At 45.4% G+C, this 14,127-nt stretch overlaps 1 protein-coding gene across 1 annotated transcript in view; it reads left to right on the top strand.

Moving 5' to 3' along the window:
- Window positions 1-14,127, top strand: part of LOC142563289 (excitatory amino acid transporter-like) — a 135,533-nt gene that overhangs the window by 71,820 nt on the left and 49,586 nt on the right. The window lies entirely within an intron of this gene.

Below are 14,127 nucleotides of genomic sequence, written 5' to 3'. Positions count from 1 at the left end.
AAGTACATATCAAGTTCTTACAATACAAGGATAATTAAAAAAAATATATGTATATACATACAATGATACTTCTATGAATACATGCAATGCAATGAGTACAATGAGTACAATGTCAACGCGGACTATACAATTTTTTTTCCCAAACAAACTTATATAATCTTATTCAGCAGACTTATACAATTGCTAGGTTTGTCTTGTTCTTTGTGTGTTTATTTTTGTAATGCCTTCCCTTTTGCATGCTTTGGCGTTTTACAAATTGAGCCATTAAGAAGGGCTCAAAAGTCAGTATCCGATGATAGGAATTGTCACCTTGTCCTTCCTTATCAGCCAGAATCGTGTGTGCCATTTATTTAGGAATTCTCGCATACCATTAATTTCCAGTTCCTGGTTTAAAAAATTGCACATCACAGACCTTATTTTCTTTAATACAGGATATGCGGCTTTGTGGGCTTTTCGTGTTATTTCTGCTTTTCCCCTTCTTTTCCATAAGCAAAACATAATTATTACTGTCATCAATTTTCGAAGTTGTTTTTGTTTCTATATGGCTTACCTAATTTTGTTTTGAAATGGATAGAGGCTAATCTCCAAATTATTTTGGCAGGGGGGCAACCTTTGAATACATGTTCTTGAGTTTCTGATGCGGTGCAATTGGGGCATCGGTCCGTTTGCGTGATTCCAAATTTAGCTAGACGTGCTTTTGTTGGTAAGACACCCCACCTTCTTTTCCATTCGAAGTCTTGTATTTCGTATGGGAGATTGGTTGCTTTCCAGAACTTCCATTTTTGGGTATTGGTATTGTTGATATCTTGGGATTTCAGTTCTCTAATGGCCATTGCGGTGCTCGCGTCTATGGGCTTGATTTCTTCGATGGTAGTTTCCGGACAGATTTCTTCTATTGCTTTTTTTGTGTTGATCACAGTTTTGTAGAATTTTGATGGTATTTCCGATTTTGGGCCGTGCCATTTCTTGTCTGTGATGTGTTGATCAAGCGTGCTTAACCAGTACCGTAGTACCGACATTCCCCTGTATTGTGGTGCATTAGCCAATGTCACAACCGTTTTCGCAGCTAGAGTTTTTGCTATAAGAGCTGCGTTGGGTATTCCCAAGCCTCCTCTTGATACTGGCAACCTGATGATATTCTGTGTTACTGGAGCTGGTTTGTCGCTCCATAGATAACGTCCTATGAGGGTTGTTAGTTTATTGGTGACCAGCCTAGGCATGGTCGTAACTCTCGCCACATAATATGCTGGGGCACACACTTTCGATTTGATTGCTTCTGCTCTTTCAAGCAGACTCGCCGGCCGGCTCAGTGCTTGTTCAACGAAGTGGGCTGCTTTCCTTAGTGGTTCTTCCCAGCTTTTTGTAGCGATATCACCTGCCTCAAACCAAATGCCAAGAACTTTAACAACTTCCACAATGTGTACATCGTGTAATGCAATACTTCCTGGTGGACCGAAATAAAGTGCTTTGCTTTTTTGATGATTTATTTTTGCACCAGATGCTGTCGCATAATCTTCAAAAATCCGTAGAAAGGCTTGATAGCTAACTTCATTTTTCATAAATAATGAAATGTCGTCTGCAAAGGCTGCGATTTTAATTTCCTGTTTTCCTGGCTGGGGGAAACCCCTAATTATGTCATTGTGCTCGACAGCTCTTAACAAGGGATCTAGGGACACGACGAAGAGTCCTGGTGACAGACTGCACCCTTGTCGTACCCCTCTAGTAACTGCAAACGTCTCTGTTACGAAGTTATTAATTTGTATTTCACTTGTCATTCCATGGTATAATGTTTTAATGATGTCTACGAATGCTGCTGGAAATCCAAATTTTTCCATAGTATTGTATATGTATTGATGTTTAACTCGGTCGTATGCTCTTTCTTGATCTAATGAGATGAAGATGCCTTTACATTCTTTTTGTTTTGCGTATGCAAAGGTGTCTCTAGTAGTTACCAATGAGGCATAAATTGATCTTCCGGGAACCGCTGCAGCTTGAAAATCAGATATAATCTCGGGTAGTATAATGCTAAGCCTGTGTGTTAGTAAAGTTGTCACCACTTTATAATCAGTATTAAGTAACGTTATGGGTCTCCATCCGTTGACATCTAATGGATCACTGTTAGGTTTGGGTAACAGTATAATCCGTCCCTTAGCGAACGACGGTGGTTTTTCCTTGTTTTGAATGAGGTTATTTAGGGTTTTCACTAGTTTGGATCCAATCACATCAAAAAAGGTTAAGTAGAATCCGCTCAAAATTCCATCTGGTCCAGGTGCCGATTCATGCGTCATTTTCTTGATTATATATAATACTTCCTGTGTTGTTGTTGGGCGCATAGTTGTTCCTTGTTTTCTGCACCTATTTGGGGAAGATTTTCTAATAGGCCGATGGTGTTGTATTCCTGGGTTGGATGTTCTTCTTGGTAGAATCCGGTCAAAATTCCATCTGGTCCAGGTGCCGATTCATGCGTCATTTTCTTGATTATATTTAATACTTCCTGTGCTGTTGTTGGGGCGCATAGTTGTTCCTTGTTTTCTGCACTTATTTGGGGAAGATCTTCTAATAGGCCGATGGTGTTGTATTCCTGGGTTGGATGTTCTTCTTGTAAAATTTTTTTAAATGCTCTAGAAATTCTTCATTAATGGATTCTTCGTCTGATGTAATTTCGCCGTTGTTTAATCTTATTTTCTCTATCCTTGTTTGGTTCCTGTCACGGTTTGGATCTCGTGCTCTGTGTCCCAAATCCGTTGGTTCAACGCTGTGATTGTCGAATTGCTTTCTCTCGATTTCTTTGGTTTTCTTCAGACGTTCTTTGTATTTGTATCGCAGGCAGTCCACATATTCTTGCATACAGCATGTCATTTCCCCTCCTCTCTCTATGATTCTTATTCTTCTTATGATTTCGTGAAGATCTTTGGTGTGTCTTTTTTTTCTATTTTGTCCAGCATCAATAAGTATTTTTTTCCATTCTTCCTTTAAATCATCCCAATTTCCGTTGTTGTTCTTTTCCAAGCTTGTTTTCAGTCTCAGTCGTATCCATTCGATTTGTTCTTGATCGATCGCGTAGCAGTATTGGGTCCATACGCCACAATCCTGTGTTGTGTGGTTGCCCTTCTATTCCTCTGAGTTTGAATGTGACCGGATTGTGGTCGCTAAAAGGTTTATATCCAGCTGGTCCTTGTATCGTTTTAATATCCATGAGGTCCTTTAATAGACAAGGTGATATGTAGAGTCTGTCCAATCGGCTTTCGGTATGACCACAAGTTCTTGTACTTTGAAACCTGTCTCCGTAGGACCAAGCCCATGCATCTGACATATTATGGTGTTTAAGCAAATTTTGAAGTTCTCTTGCATGATAGGTTGATCGACCACGTCCTGGGCCTCGAATGTCTCTGTTGCTATCGAGGACACAATTAAAATCTCCGACTAATATACAATGAGAATTAGTGGGCATGTAATCTCATAGGTTGTGGAAGAATACATTTCTTAAGCTTCTTGTCACCGGCGCAAATACATTGATTATCCGAGTCTTCCTACCTCCTAAAAAAAGGTCGACATATACAATTCGCCCTTTTGTATCGCATTTGCAAAATGCACGACTACGATATCTGTTTGAAATGAAAATAATACCTGTACCACCAGCTCTGCTATTCGATAGTGAAAAAAACCCGTCTATGCCATGTAGTTCTTTGAATGCACTCACATCCTGTGGTGTTCGGAAGTTTGTTTCTTGAAGGAATAGGATATCAATTTGCTGTTCCTGAGCGAATCTTAGTAATTGTTTTTGTTTATCTATATTGCGGATACCTCTAACGTTAAATGACATGCAGTGGAGATTGGCCATTTGCTTTCACGCACACTCTCGAAAGTTTCGTGGTATGCGTTCCATTTTCTTTTTTATGAAGCTAACAATCAAGCCAATTTACAAGAAGGAAGGGAAAGAACATAGGTTGCTATAGCACTAAGTTATGCCATATTCAACCATGCTGTTATTCTCTCATGTCGTCGTCGCTTGAGGATGACGCTTAAGCCTGTTTGGGTGAAAGCGTCCGAGCTTTTTTTTATTGTAATCTGTGAATTGCGTCGCTATCACTACTCGTGTCGGCTTTGATGCGACGGGATGTATTTGGATGCAGAGAATCCACATCGCTTGCTTTCTCTTTGTCCAGGCTGTGTTTTCCCTCTTTTGCTCTTCTGTTCGATCTCGAGCGGCGTCGTTCTTTCTTTGGTTTTTGTCGTTCTTCGTGCATTCCGCTAGCGTCTGGTGTGGTGTTTAAGGTAGTTTTTGCTGGTTTTTCCTTAGCTGGAGTCGTCTCGGGGATCCCATAGGCGCCGCTGGCCATTATTGGCCGGTCAGTGCCTGGTATGCTATTCAAGGTAGTTTTTTTCACTTTTTGCAGGTTTTTCCTTGGCTGGAGTCTTCTCGGGGATTGCATATGTGCCACTGGCCGTTATTGGCCGGTCGTCGCTGTTTTCAGAATTGTTCGTTTTCTTGCAGAGTAGTATTCCTTTTGATTCCCTTTGGTTGTCATTAGACTGTGGGGCCAGAGACTGGGATGTTGATGTCGAGACATGTGATGAGTTTTCGTCCGTTTGTATGGTCGGAGTCACTTCAGTCTCTGTTGAAGTCGTATCACCTAGCTCTTCTACTTCGACGCTTTCTGATGAGCCACTACTAGAATGGTGATTTGTTATATCATTTTCGCTTCCATCACGCTCGTCCCAATAATTGAGTGAAGGTGTTGACGTTTGCGTGGTGCGTGGTTTCAATACTTCTAGTGTGGACTTGACAGGCTCGAGTTTGTGTGGGGTAGAAGACCTCATCGGTTCATGAAAGGAACTCATAACGTTAGTGGATGGAGTTCCACGGGCCGCTGCAACGTATGATTTTTTTCAGAAACAGGATTTAGTGGCATGGTGTCCGCCACACCGCTTACATTCTTCCGCACAAGTTTCAGTGTCATGTCCGAATGTGCTGCAACGCTTGCAGTAAGGTGATGTGCAAGTAGTTGCCATGTGCCCATCGTTTCCACACCTCGCACAAACTCGGCGCATACCGCGATACTCAAATATGACTCGGTGGCCCTGAATGGTCATGAAGTTAGGCACTGGCCTACTCATTTCCATTCGGACCACTCGAACACCGCTCAACTTGTTATGATGGCCAAGTACACTTGAGTGTGAGACACCTTTCACTTTACCATACGGTTGGAATGCGAACAGTAGGGCATCGTCAGGAATGTACATAGGGAGCCTATAAACATTTGCAAAAGTCGTTGGTGGCCCTACTGCTTCCACAGATACTTTGACATGGTTCACGCGGAACCCTTCAGCTACCATGAGTTTGGTCGCCTGTGCGACTGTGCGCATGCAGACTAGAAACCTAGTTCCTCCCATGTGTTGTAGGCCCAACACACTATCCTCTCCTGCAGTAAGTTCTATCGCGTCTATGAGATCGTCAACAGACACGTCAACATCAGGCGCGTTAAACATGAAACAGTTCTCCCTCAGGGGGGTCTCACGGATTGGGTCCATCTCGGGGGCCATGGCCACAAAGGCGCTGGTTGCCACCAAGACAGGTAGCTCGTTCCGGTAGACTGGTGGTGTGCAGTTGGCGCAAGACGCCTCTGCACTCTGGTAGTGTGTAGACTGGTGGGGTCGAGGTTCAGCAGGAGCTGCTGGTGCCTCGGTTGACTTGGGTGTTTGCAGAGGGCCGCGAAGAGGTCCTTGCAAGTGCCGGGATCATCAGTAGTCCGCCGGGTCGCCGATGGTGGCCCAATGGTAACCCAAGGAAGACAGGCTCCAAACCAGTGGAGCCCAGGGACAGCTCAAGCGGGTCGATCCAGGAGACGGTGCTCCCGAGAGCCAGGGCCAGATGCAGGTGGGCCGGTCCTGGAGGTAGTGCTACCTGGGGGCAGTGCCAGATCCTGGAGGGCCGGTCCTGGAGGTAGTGCAGCTGCGAGCCGGGTCCGGATCCAAGCGGGCCAGTCCCAGAGGCAGTGCAGAAAGGGTCCACGGCCAGATCCCGGAGGTAGTGCAAAACCGAGCCAGGCAGGTCCAGGGTCCGGTCCAGGTACAGAGAGCAGGACTTGTAGACGCTCGGGCGGGCACACTTGGGACCAGGGGAGGTCCCAGGTGCCGAAAAGAGCAGATACTATAATACTCACACTTTGATCTTCGCCAAAAGGCCGAGAAGCATTAAAGGCTCCCTGTCGCAATATATCCGATGTCGGCGTCGGGTGCCGCTTTGCGAAATATCATTCCGAACCACAACCACGCAGGCCCTCAGCGTGGCGCAGGTGTGTTACTGAACTAATTCCGTTCCTGAAAGTAAAATACGTTAGAAAAATCTAAAGTACGACCACTACACAACCTGTGGGCGTGATAGCGTATGAGCTTTATTTGAATGTACCAGTAAACATGATGTTGTTACGCGGAAACTCAAACACAAACCCCTTTTCTAAGTGCCCCGGCCCGATCTGTTCCTTGCAACTGCACCATCGCGCTCGGCTCCGCGTATCCGCAACAAAGCTGTGGTTGCCCGGAAGTGTGACAAGCAGTCAGGGGTCTTTGAAACCTATCGCCTTCTACTCTTAAAGGCAAAGATTAAGCGTCCTCTTTTTTTTTATTAATATTTGTAATTCCTTCCAGGGGAAGCCGCGGGGCAGTATTGAGTAAGGGGGGTTTACGGTGACAGAAAAGTAGTAAAGGAAGAACACATCAGCTTCCAAGATACGAAAGTATACACGAGTGGTATGGTATCCCGAAAACGGTATAGCATCCCATCAATGCAAGGAGGACAAAGGAGAAAAATAAGTGAGCATTAATACGTGAAGCCGTTTAAAATATCAGTGATCAACTGACACGTGTAACAAAACTAGGACTGAACAAACATCGTTATAAGTTTTTAGGATGACATGTACTGCTACAACTTTTCGCGAAAGGCCGCTAGCTGATTCGGTTACTGAAACGAGTTCACCATCCAAAGGCGGATAGCACGCGGCAGCGCCGATGAAAGACAGCAAGCTGCCCAAGATGCGACAACATAAAATTCAAAAATTAAATTGTGGGGTTTTACGTGCCAAAACCACTTTCTGCTAATGAGGCACGCCGTAGTGGAGGACTCCGGAAATTTCGACCACCTGGGGTTGTTTAACGTGCACCTAAATCTAAGTACACGGGTGTTTTCGCATTTCGCCCCCATCGAAATGCGGCCGCCGTGGCCGGGATTCGATCCCGCGAACTTGTGCTCAGCAACCTAACACCATAGCCACTGAGCAACCACGACGGGTAGAACATAAGGGGCTCTGTATATTTGTACAGCGCGAAGCAGACAGCACGGACAGGGGTCGACACACACAGGGCTGACTCGCAACCAAATTTATTCTAAAAGCAATGAAGATATGCAAAGTACACGAAACTTAGAAAATAACCGGTAACACCAAATGCCCACGCATGTAATAGCCCTCGAACAACGCGCTTCACCTTTTCTGAACAGAACGTGCCACGATGTCCTGCTCGTCTTTTGAGGACTGCTTACGCAAGCGCATTCGGTATTACCGGCTATTTTGTAAGGTTTGAGCACTATATACATGTTCATTGCTTTTCGAATAAATTTGCTATCGAGTCAGCGCTCGGTTTGTCTACCCTTGTCCGTCCAGTCTGCATCGCGTTGTGCGCCTATAGCCACAAATATAGCCAAGAAGCCCTACCTACCCCATTTTAAGAGATTGTGAAGGTGGCTAGACCTTCATGTGGGGTTTGAAACGGGATACTAAATGGTCATGAGTTACAGGTATACAACACGTAGGTAAAAATACGATAAAGCATGTAATAAAGTTCATTTATCTCTCTTTCTCTGTCTCTCTCAGGCAAAAACAAAAAAATAAATGCCACACGGTTTTTCGCACATATGCTGTTCAGTGCAGTCACAAAGCTTTCCTTCGTGCCAATCCATGTGACTGAACGTAAGTGTGCATCTGTTTCTTTCGACGCCCTCGTTCAGTCGCTTTAACACACTCTATCGTGCGCAATCATGCCATCGGTGAAAGCTCGACCCACGTCTTCTAAATTGTGGTCTTCAATTAGTGCGCTCAGAAAGACAGCACATTTATCACGAACATGTTCCCCTCTGAATCGACCTGCTGCAAAACACACAATTAATATCACGAAGAAATATGATGGAGCGGTCACACATTAGATACTACTTGATACGTTCAAAAAAACAACGATCGATAATTGACACTGTTCGGCGCACAAACGTATATGAGCCACCACGAAGCTCCAAAAAAGAAAAATTGACAGTGAGCGATGCGGCCAGTTTCGCGAACAGTTGCACTTTCTTAAAGGATACCAGCATCCTTCCGCATTAGCAACGCACATCCCCCTGATGAGCCATTAGCATGGCTTACACATACATTGTAATGCTGTACACTGCACATCTCGGGACGCGGTAGTCATGTGGTGAATGTCCGGTGTTTCCGCATTTCCGCAAAGTAGTGCTCTTCCTTGTGCAACAACTAAGGCGTGCTCACCAGCGACACGAATTAAGTTGTTGGAGCAGTTCTTCCACGGATCATACCAGTCCTCAGAACCAAAGACACCATCCTTGTTGACGATGCTTTATCTTGCACTCCGTGAACGTGCCATTATTCCCGGAAAACGTTCGTGACGTTTGCGATCGGTAAAAGGGCGGTGCGTATGTCCTTGTCCGGCACGTTGTGTAGCATCCAATGCAGCTTCAGCTGCGTGGCCTGGTTGGCTGGATCAACCACAATGCGGCGATGTTCGTTCACTTTGACGTCCTTGGCGCTTGCGAGCCTTTTCACGCCTTCGTCGAGCTTGAAAGTCCCTGCCCAAACATGGCTCCTCTGATACGCCCCTAGGGCGATAACGTCAGGAAATAGGCCTAAGCTAGCCAGCGCAGCCCAGAAATGCTCTACGCGATACGTGTATATTCACACGCCGTGTCTTATTGAGGGGTTAATATGTACCAAGAGACCGCAATGAAATCCCAACGGTATAAGCTTTATTAAAAACACAGAGAGGTGATCACCTGCAATGCAATTACGGGATTGAGTGTTACACATCATTTTCCTATTACCAGGAACCTTGCGGTTGGTAATTGGACGTTGGTTTCTGTCTTACTTCGTTTGAGACCTCTTAAATACATTGAGTAGTTTCGCCTGAAAGGCGAAATATTGAGAGCAAATCAGTATTCCGTGTGAACTCCTCAGCTTGTGTTAAAACTTTACGCGGATGCTGCATACGTTGGCGCGACGTGGCACTAAGGGCAAATCCTGCTTCGCATAAGATTATTCCCCACAGTGTGTGGGAACAGCGTGATGTTTAAAAAAAATTCAAAGGGTTTTCCTCTGCGATCACAAACCGACACAGAATCTCCAGATGTCATCCCGACTCCCGCTATCCTTATAGCTCGATGTCCTTGAGAACGACGCAAAAGAACAAACAAAGCGTTTTTGACTGTGCGAAGACAGGAAGTAGAGAATGCGACTACAGCCCGACGACTGACAGACGTCATTAGGCTCCCTAATCACTCGTACGTGTCACGTCACGTGTTAGCGAACTCCCCTCCTGGCTTGACAAGTGTATCTTCAAGTGCAAAATGAGCTCAAGGCGACGGCCCCACGAGGGCGAGTGACTTTTCGTCGACCGGGCTCGAGGAATGCAACCGCGGGCCTGCGCATTCACGAAGCCAGTCTCGGAACAAACACGAAACGCGTGTCCACACCACGACCACTTTCAAAGTTTGACGACACACACGCCGGTCCCACGACGTGCGTACAACGAGACTCTGGGTCCCTCTATGCCGACCCACTTTCTTTTTTTTTTTTCTGTCAACTCCGGGGACGTCCTTCAGTCACTTCCACTTCCGCCAGGCGCACCCGCGGGTTTCCCATGCGCCGCGCGATAATGAGCCACGAGCACGGCTCGAAGAGGTCTTTTCGTCATGCGGGACCAGTTTCACGGGTGGCCGCTCGTAATTGGCTTTACGAGGTCTCCCTCGTGAAGGAACGTCGCTGTCAGGTCCTCCGGTGGTCCCACGCAGAGCCACGCAGAGCAGACCGGCCCGACGGATGCTAATTAGACGTAGTTTTACTCCACGCGGGGGCGCTCGTTGACACAAACGTTCTTCTGTTATGTAGAGTTTGCATTGTCCTATTTGCAACTTTCTCCATAGTGCGACTCGGTGACGTTAAAACACGTGCACGCCGAGGAGCGCCGGACCGATGCACCGGCTATAGGAAAACGTCACAAAAGGTACACTGTCAGGGGACAGCTGCGTAAATCCAACTGTCAACTGGAGTAGCAGCTCTGACACGCAAGTCATATAGTTAAAAAAATTGTGCAGGTCAAACGTGCATGTTTGAGAAGCAAGACTTTAGTGAACAGGCTGAAAAAGTGCTGCACAACTGATGGCGATGCGTATATAGTTGCCTATACTTTCATGCTATGCAACCGTAATGTCATGCAATCTTTATGTTCGTCCACCACGAATATCGCTACAGTTTTCTTGCATTCTTTATGTTTGTGCACTACACCGTTCACAAGCCGTGCAGGAACACCAGAGCAGGCAGATTCAGTGTGCGATGTCTACGCAGTGATGTCACGTGTACGTACAATGCCTTTCGAGGCATCATGCATCTAGGGATGAGATCTATGCACGGACAAGTACGATACAGATCTGTATGCACTTAAGGCTTCTGTATCCCTTGCATCACAGCACTGCATGACCATCCTAGAGGATTAGCCAAGAATGGGCAAACACCGAGTGGCGCATACTGAATGGGTAGGTCAACGAAAATTAAGTAAACCAAGGAATTCGTTCAATATAATGCGCTATTCCACAAAGAGGTCGGCGTGCTTTAAATACATCTATAAGACGACGTTTTTGTACGTATGTTTAGGCTTTAAGCCGTGAATTTTTTAATTCTTTTTGTTATGCCGAACCGAAGTCCGCTTACCGGAACTACTTTGTCAGCCAGCATGCTACTGCTTACTTAAGGTCGTTATTGGGCAACTGCATTTGGCGCACATATGAACTTCTCATGTTAATCGACAAATTCATCCGCCAAGATATTCACCGACGAAGTAGTTGCCACGCCAAACCCAGAAAACTATAGGCAAAGAATGTTTCGCATGAAACATTGCAGTTTCGCCCATTAAACGAAGCAGTGACGGCTCAGGTGGCGCAGTATTACGCGCTGCAAGTCTTGGACTGCTCCGTGCGGTGTCGCTTGGAGTAGACATTTGCAAAGGCGCGCGAATAATCTCCTTTCCAGAAGAAAACGCTTTATATGTGGTTCTGGTCCGAGTCGTCTTCGTTCGTGTAGGTGGCTCTCTCCGGCGGCGGAGACTACGTACATGCTACCAAACCTTAGCTCGAGTGAAGAAGCAAGGAGACACAACTCTTTCTTCCCTTCATTTTCAATCCAGCCTTTCGCCTTTCGCACTGGCATCGTTTATTTTATTTCACCTTGACTCCGGGTTAAGCATGAGCCGCAGAGCGTGGCGTCAACCGATCGCTTTAACGAGCACCCAAGAGGAAGACACTGTGTATCGTCCAGGCGCGGCATCCTTTGCTGTACCATCGGCGGAGTTTACTACTTCACAGCCGGGCCTTGGATCGGCACAGTTTTTATTACAGCAGTTCATGAATGGGCCTATTGTATTGTGAAACAGAACGCCGCCCAGATAGAAAATCTGGTGCCTGGGGGGGGGGGGGAGGGGAGTGGTAGGGAAAAAATTCGGGCAGAACTCCAGTACCACGACTATCTGCGTATGCGAATATACACGTAATTTCTAATTATAAATCAACCAGCTTTATTCGAAACGGACTCTATTAATTAAATACATTTGACGTGGGTTCCAAATGAATCAGGTTTATTCGATTTTAGAGCGAACCGGTGAGGCGTACACTGTAAGCTTAGTCTTTAGGTTACCATCAGGTAAGTGACGTCTAAAGAATCCGAGCGTTTTGTATGGTTTATAAGCTTCTGGACGTCAATGTGGGTATTGCGCGTTATATTGGAAGAAAGGTGCCCGCACAAGCATTTTAATGAATAAACGTGCTCAATGTACATTGTATTATTCACGCAATAACTGTGTAGCGGATAGTCGTTGTCGTAGAAGTTATTTTTTTTATAAGCGTTAGTTTATTTGCCGTTGATCGCACCAAGTGGCAATGCTGTCAAGGTCTCTATTTAAAGCAGTGCTGTCGTCGCGGTTAGCAATCGGTCATAAATCGCAGAGTTGTCTGATGTGAGGCTTTTACTTATGCTGTTAACGTAAATTAAACAGAACATCAGTCCAAGTACTGAGCCTCGTGTTAACCCAGATTTAACTTTGGTTAATGAAGAACATTCATTTACAGAAAGAAATTGATAGCGGTTGCACAAAAAAAACTAGTTATACAGACCTTAATGTGTTGGTTTATAATAATGCTGTCTAGTTTCACTGTCAAACGCGCATGAAGAACCTTATAGAATGTTATAGTGAAACCGATAAATACGGCATCAATAAGGATGGACGCATGAACAGCATGGCGGACATCAGTTACTAATTCAAATACGCGCGTTTCACATGAACGACCTCGCTGCAAACCGTGTTGGTTATCACGCAAAAAAGCTTGAGCTCTACTAAATACTTCATAATTGCAGATTAAATGATGAGTTCTAGTAATTTGCGGATACGCGACTGGTTAGAAAAATGGGCCTATAGTTATATAGGCGGGAGTGATCGCCCGATTTGAATACCGCAGTCACACAAGCTATTTTTCAAGCGTCACACACGCACCCTGTGTCTGTATATAGCTTAAAGTATCGCAGCAAAGATGTGCGATATGACCGGTTTGGTTATTTTCAGTAATTTAAGGCATGCATCGTCTGGACCGGGTGAAGGGTTGTTCGTCAGACGGTCGATATAGCTAACTCGCTTCCTTCACGAGCGACCACGATGTCATTCACGGCAGCATCAATAAATTCGAAATTTAAATCAGCAGTAATAGGCTTTTCGTTAGTGAAAACCTAAGCTAAAGAACAAGTTTACTTTTTCTGCAGCCACTGATGACGACAAATGTTCACCGTCCTTGGTTAAATGGATGGAATTTCCAGAGGAAATCCTTAGACTAGCCAGTTTCCAAAGCTTTTTAGTAATACTTGTTAGTAGCACACGAAAGTCTTCATTAATCATACAAGTCCGACAGCTTTGCTTTTGAATACAAGCGTTTCTTTTTATTGATGCGTCACTTGCAAAGTGTCCATGGACTATGGGTTGATGACAAGATTGTCATTTTAGGAATGTGCTGATCTCTTATTTCTATAAACAGCTCGTGAACTGCGCTGCAGTTTTCGTTAGAATTATCATAATGGAAGTTGGTTAAAAATTCCCTGAGAACCTTGACAAGTCGAAAAGAAGCTGCTTGACGTCTGCGCGTTCGTAACTGTGTATACATTATCTTTTTTCTGGATTTTGGACCGTTAGCGTGACTTCGTAGTGCAAGACATTGTGGTACTAATACATTTGAGCCCGCAAACGCACACATATTCAGATAGGTTAGTCAACATTACATCAAGAACAAAACTTCCACCTGTATAGGGGGAGGGGGCATTTGCGTCAAGTTAAACAAAGAAATTATGTCAAGAAATTCTGTACATTTCTTGTAGAACGCCCACAGATGTGCACGTTCACCAGCCTCACTCTCTCCCTTCCTCCTCCCCCTGTTTTATATACACTTGCAAGCAGATCGGCATGAGTCGACCTGCGCTGTGCAGGTCTGCTCATCCAGGCCGGCTGAAAAAAAAATTATCGGGTTTTACGTGCCAAAACCACTTTCTTATTATGAGGCACGCCGTAGTGGAGGACTCGGGAAATTTTGACCACCTGGTATTCTTTAACGTGCACCTAAGTCTAAGTACACGGGTGTTTTCGCATTTCGGCCCCATCGAAATGTGGCCGCCGCGGTTGGGATTCGATCCCTCGACCTCGTGCTCAGCAGCCTAACACCATAGCCACTGAGCAACCACGGCGGGTTCAGGCCGGCTGGACCGACAGGCAAACCTTGTCGCAGTCGTGTAAGGTGCGGTCAGTTTTACGCGGCGTGAAGTTATA

The sequence above is a fragment of the Dermacentor variabilis genome, chromosome 11 (assembly GCF_050947875.1).
Source record: "Dermacentor variabilis isolate Ectoservices chromosome 11, ASM5094787v1, whole genome shotgun sequence".
Lineage (NCBI taxonomy): Eukaryota > Metazoa > Arthropoda > Arachnida > Ixodida > Ixodidae > Dermacentor > Dermacentor variabilis.
Note: the sequence above shows the minus strand (reverse complement) of the source record. Positions and strands in the feature narration are given on the sequence as shown.